This window comes from Crassostrea angulata, chromosome 4 (genome assembly GCF_025612915.1).
Source record: "Crassostrea angulata isolate pt1a10 chromosome 4, ASM2561291v2, whole genome shotgun sequence".
NCBI classification, from domain to species: Eukaryota; Metazoa; Mollusca; class Bivalvia; order Ostreida; family Ostreidae; genus Magallana; species Magallana angulata.
Window position 1 is genome coordinate 48767191 of NC_069114.1, and position 6296 is coordinate 48773486.

A 6296-nucleotide genomic window follows, 5' to 3' on the forward strand; every position below is an offset into this window, starting at 1 on the left:
CCCCCCCCCCCCGGAAAAAAATTCTGGATCCGAGCATGTGATTTTCTATTGATCTTAAAAAAGCCATTCCGTCAAAGTCTTTTTTCTTAGTTCTCAACCCTTCCAATTTAAAAAAAAAAAGGTCGGCCATCATGTTTCACAGAAGAATTTTGATTCGGTATTTCCATGGATGATTTTACTGTACTTAAATCTATTTAATATATTTTGGCCTCTTTCTGACACATGGAGGTCTTGAGGTTAATTGGAACAAACCTAATTTACCGCAAAAAGGAAATATTTGTACAAGTTTAAACTATTGGATCCTTACAGGTAATTATATTGTTTCAACTACCATGCGCACATGCAACACTTTTCTAGCTTCCTTCATCATCTCCACTCTAAAGAGGGCCATGCAGATTCTTCTTCAACTGAACTCACTTTTATAAGGGGGAACCTGTTTTTGGTATACTTCAAATACCCGTCTTCCCATCTCTCCTTCAAGGATATTTCACTTCTGTATGCTCTAAACTTTGTTATGAATTACCAATTCTGGAAAAACAAAATGAATGCACATTATAAAACAAGAGGCCCATGGGCAACATTGCTCACTTTAACAATAACGACAGTTCATTGTATCATGTTTTAAACATTTCCCCTATGTATTTCTACGAAAAAGTTTAAAGGGGCATGGTCAATATTTTGGTCAAATTCCATTTTTCTGTTTTAATTTTTTACAGTGCTTTAGAAATGCATTTCTAATAATCAAATGTTTGAGAGTCAGTCATTAAGTTATAAGCCAGATACAGATCTTACAATTCTTTGTTATGTAAACAAGGCTCATACCCTGTTTTTGTTTACATAGGTTCAATATACCAGTAAAAATCTTTTTCAAGCTGATTTTTCTATCTTCTTATTCACTTAAAGTATAAACATTTAACACATTTGCATAAGGTCTAAAATTGGACTTTTCACTTCAACATTCAAAATGTAAACAAAAGCTTTGTTTACATAATAAAGAATTGTTAGCTCCGTAACTCGCTTATAACTCAACGAATGACACTCAAATTTTGGTTGCATAATATAAAATGCCTTACTTTAATAAGCATTGTAAACATTAAAATCGGAAAAATAATTTTTGACCAAAATCATAACCATGCCCCTTCAAACATGGGGCCCCAGTTTTAGTCTGTGGGTTATGATTTCAAAACGTTAGAATCTACATTATTTGAGGATGCTTGCATAGTAATCCCACAACTTGTAGCTTACAGATCTTGAAAAAAAGATTTATAAACATTTTCCCTGCATTATATAAATAGTGCCTGTTTGGGAGGGTAGCTGTTGAAATTGACACCCAGAGAAAACCATTGTCAACCGACGCGAAGCAGTTACCCTCCAAAACAGGCACTATTTATCTTATTATACTGAATGTCTTAATTTTAAAGAAAATTTTACTGCTTTTATATAGAAATGAAGTGAAATCTACCGCAAACCATACGCGCATAATTTACGCACATGTAACAATTCGTTGTGTTACCCGTTGCTAAGTGTGTTGCTAACGCTGAGGGCAATAGAACGGATTATCAACTGCGTCTAAGCCAATCAGATTTCAGTATTTACCGGTAACATGAAAGTATAATAAATTTATATGTTAATCTTTGAACCCCTCTTTGGGCCCTAGTTTTAGTCGAAAGGGGGGCTATTTTTTTCAATTTAGAATCTGCATTATTTGAGGATGCTTGCATAGGAATCTCACAAATTGTAGCAGTGTAGTTCTTGAGAAGAAGATTTATAAGCATTTTCCCTATATATTTTTATGTTAAACTGAACCCCTCTTGGGCCAGTATTAGTCCAGGGGTCACGATTTTTACAGTTTAGAATCTCCATAACAGATACAAGCTTTTTGTATAAATATTGGCATTTCTCGTGCTGCAGTTCTTGAGAAGAAGATTTTCAAAGACATGTACCCTATTTTCACTGTTTAGCAATTATCACTCTTTTTTTAAAAAGGGCTGTGCCCTTTATTTTAACAACTCAGAATCCCTCTTTCTATGAGAATTTTTTGTACAAAGTATGGTTAAATTTGACCCAGTGGTTCTAGGGAAAAAAGTAAAAAATGTGAAAAGTTTACAAATGGACAACAGGTGTTCAGAAAAGCTTGTTTGATCAACAATATCGAGAAAACAAATCTGACATGTTTTATTATTTGTACTTCAACAAAGAAGCCAATCTCTTTGCATGAAGTAAACTTAAAGTTATATTTATCAATGAATAATAAAGCCATTCACTCCTCCCTCCTCCCAATCTTAACAAGAGGCCCAGGGGCCACATCGCTACCTGAGCAACAATATCCTTAACTCTGATCAAATCAGCATTAATACAGTATCAAGATCAAAATATTTTGACAACTCAATACAGTACATCACTGCAGTTGGGTTTGGAATGTTTTCTTTATCGTTGCTAAGTATGTAATAAATCCAAAGGTGCTCGAATGAAAGTTCACGAGACTTCACCGAGATTTGTTAAGTTCCTGTGAAATTTTGAGCGGAAGTATAAGTGTTTGGATAATATTCTCAAAATACGTAAGTACTGGGCCCGGGGCCATAAAACTTAGACGTGCTTACTTTTGATCTAAGTCTCACTTTTACAAAAGGAACATATAGTGGAAAAGTTAGACTAAGATCAAAAGTGAGCTCATCTAAGTTTTATGGCCCCAGGGCCTGGTCATTTTTCATATCACACCCTGCTTTGATTTATGTTAAAACATGAAAATCTATTAAGATGTATGTCTTATTTCATCATCTAGTGGTTATTTAAACTAATGGATGATATTCAGAGTTATCGTTCGTGTTCAAACACTCTTGAAAATATAAACATTGGGTTGCTTAATAAAATCATAGCCATGTTTGATGCTTTCCGTTTGCAATACCATGCTTTTTAAAAAGTAAATGGGTGTCTGTTTTAAAACTTTGTATATCGAGCCATTTTCAAGGAGCATTCTGCATAAAATAGAGTAGTGTTTCACTATTGATGCCATTTCTAGGCGCGGATCGAAAATTAATCCTTAGGGGTAATCTCTACTAAGCATGTTAACTGTTGCAACAGCAGAAAAAAACTATATTTTCCATTGTCACGTTAATTTCTAGAACTCATTTTATCCACCAATTAATGAAGATAATGTTTAAAATTAATAAACGTTTAGATTTTATATTTGATTACAAGTACATGTACCTAGATTCTAGGTAAAAATTATAACCACGAGGCAGGATTTTTACTGCGAAACTTAAAGGGTCAAATAAAACCATGTGGTCCAAATTTAAATGACAATAACATTTTTCATGGTAAAAACCAAGCCATTTTTGTTTTAATATTTGCAAGAAATTTTTTTCTCTTTTCCTATATAACACCTCCCCCCCCCCCCCCCCCCCCCCCCCACATTTTGTGGCCCCATTTCTCTAGGGAATCATGGTTTAATCAAACTTTAATCTGCACAATCTGTGCATTCACACAAGTTACTGCTTATGGAGTGAATACTTTTCCAGAAGATTTTTCTCTATTCTTCTTATGTAAAAATTTGACACCCCCCCCCCTTCCCATGTGACCCCATCATACCCTGGGGTGATGATTTGAACAAACTTGAATCTACACTATCTGAGGATGCTTCCACTCAAATTTAGTTTTTCTGGCCTAATAGATTTAGAGAAGATTTTTAAATATTTTCTCTGTATATTCCTATGTCAAAATTGGAACCCCATTGTGGCCCCATCCTACCCCTGGGAATCATATTTTAAACAAACTTGAATCTACACCACTTAATGATGCCTCCACACAAGTTTAAGCTTTTTTGGTCCAATAGTTTTTACAAAGATTTTCTCTATACATATATTCCTATATAAAAATCCATCCCCCATTGTGACCCCATCCTACCCCTGGGGACCGTGATTTGAACAAACTTGAATCTACACAACCTGAGGATGCTTCCATACAAGCTACAGCTTTTCTGACCCAATTGTTCTCGAGAAGATTTTTTTAAAATACCAACAATTTTTTAAATTCTAAATTCTCTGCCCTTTAAACAGGGTGTGGCCCTTCACTTGAACAAACTTAAATCACTTTCACCCAGTGATGTTTTGTGCCAAGTTTAGTTAAAATTATCTCAGTGGTTCTGGAGAAGAAGATGAAAATGTGAAAAGTTTACAACTACAACGCCAACAGACAACGGACAAATTTTGATCAGAAAAGCTCACTTGAGCTTTCAGCTCAGGTGAGCTGATAAAATATATTCCCTTCCTCTTATAAACTTTTCTTTGACATTTCAAATAGATCATACTGCCATTTGTTGGATGTACAGCAGGGAGCCCATGATTTATTCAATTCCTTTACTTATCAGTTTACCTGAAGGCAGTATTAATGGTAACCTGAGAAAGAAGCTTACTTTCAGATTCAGTTCTTTCAATCAATTCATTTTTTGTTGTCTGAATGTTTTTATCAACTGACTTAAAGTAGATGAACCGACAAAGTTCTTCAAATATTTTACTTTGCTTCAGCTCTTGATTATAAAACATTGGTGGTCTAATTAAGGACATTAAGAAATTTGCCAACAATTAGACTAACAATGTCTGAATCTACTGTATAGCAAAAGTAGAAGAAGAAAATTGATACATCTCTCAATTTAGAAGTTTTAAGATGTCCCAATGTTTCAAGCTTCTAATAATTGTACACACACCGTTTCTATTTCAGCAATATAAGCATCTTTTCGAAAGATTTGGCGGGTCCTAAAGAGGACCCTAAAGAAAGAAGGAAGAGTTCATTTTATTTGTCAGGGTTGCTGGTTCATCGAGACATTTCCATATGGGATGAATGAGTTAGGCTTGGTTCTGCAAACTACCAGGATCTTGGGAATTCTCCAGCGCGAAGCTTTCGTTACATCAGTTGCTTACTTCTGCCATTTCTTGCTGCTCTCCATCGTTGTAGATGACGATGGGAACGCCTCCTCTACGATGATGACGATGATGATAAGGATGAGGTCAATGGAATCTGCTGCTGTCAGATGATGTCACATGTAAACTTGATCCACTAAATGTTCATGTCACTTTATCACTACTGCCTCGCTATTATCAGATTCAAACATGTATTGTCGAGAAAAAAAACGTTTTTGTTAAAACATATGCTCACTTAAAATTAAAATAGAAATTTACAAATAAGGAGAAAAGGGAAGCAAAAATGTTCAATCAATTCTGACAAAAATTAATTCACTATCACAAGATCAAAATAACATATTACAAAACTTATTTAAAGAAAAAAATAATTACATGCTTGACTTTTGAAATAAAAACAAGAATGGAAAAGAATATTTATCATTAAAAAGAGAAAATCATTAAATGTAATTTAATATATAATGAACTAGCAAAATTTTCATCGACACTTATAGATCATTCATGTTTACATTCATGGCAACATCTTCTCGAACATACATGATACATGAGGATTTCAATGGCTTCGTTTTCTGATGTATATAGAGAATAGTCATTTAAAATACATAGAAAATGTCACTTTTGGCAAACATTTCTTAATTATTGCACTAAATAAGATCATTGGCAATTTGCAGTTCCCTGCCCAGAATACATATATACACAAAAAATTATATACATAAAATGATGGAATTGTCTGGATGTTCCAACAACAAAAGTATCAAGTTACTATCAAGGTTTGCAGCATAGTACCTTGGTCAATTTTTGTGCATTTTCCTGAGATCATAAAACAGATATTTCTATTGACTTTTTTTTTCTCCATATTTTCAACAATGAATATAAAAATAAATCTAATAAAACTTACAATAGAAATAGATACTGCTGCATAAAAAAGAAAACCTTGAGAGTAACTGACCCAGGTTTGAGACGAAAACTAAAGAGGCAGAAGAAGTTGACAAATTTCTTTTAAATACTTTAAAATTTCTAATAAATATATTGCAAAACTTGCCATTATTTTTTTAACCATTAAAAAGTTTTTTTTTCCCTTTTTTCTCAATTCTTTAGATTAAATACTAAAAAATATCATCAATATTTTAAAACAATATTAATAATCTAAAACTGTTTCAATCATTATTCAATTTTTTAAACATAATTTTTTTAGTTCTGCCAACTAACTTCTGCGTCCTAGGAATTCAAAGAGAGAAATTAAGACTGTACAAATATTCAGTTGAAAGAGAAAAAATCGAGGTTTTGAACCCCTATCAACAAACCACAAAAAAAAAAAAAAAAATGGGATAACATTGACACATATCACAAGACATAATTAACAAAACTCATGAATTCATCAAA